A 568-nucleotide genomic window follows, 5' to 3' on the forward strand; every position below is an offset into this window, starting at 1 on the left:
AGAATAGAGTTCCGTAGCCATTACGAAAAGTAATGTAAATTAAGTAATATTTTTCTAAGGATTTCGTATTTTGTACGGAATATTCAAGTTTAGGTAATAATCCTCAAGCAAACTTAGCCGTCATAGTTTAGATATACTTCTACCATCCTGAATTTTTACAAATTTTTCCCACCCCTTGGTTTAGATTTAAGAAGGGCCCGGGGGGGGGGGAGGCGCTCGATTTTAATGAAATGTGCACTTTAAAAGTTGAATATTTCGCAAAAAAATATATAAATCGTAAAATCGTCATCGCAAACCCTAATGGTTTTAAAATACCTATCCAACGATACCCCACGATTTTTAATTGTACCATTTTGTCGGCATAGTTTACATATATATCCGTGCCAAAATTACAGCTGTCTAGCATCTGATAGTCCCTGAGCAAACCGCGACGGACGGACGACGGACGGACAGACAGACAGAAGACAGAGAGCAGACTGACAGACAGACATGGCAAACTATAAGGGTTTCCGTTTTTGCCATTTTGGGTCCGGAACCCTAAAAAGGTAGATATAATGTCATCAAGCGC

Source organism: Choristoneura fumiferana, chromosome 8, assembly GCF_025370935.1.
Source record: "Choristoneura fumiferana chromosome 8, NRCan_CFum_1, whole genome shotgun sequence".
NCBI lineage: Eukaryota > Metazoa > Arthropoda > Insecta > Lepidoptera > Tortricidae > Choristoneura > Choristoneura fumiferana.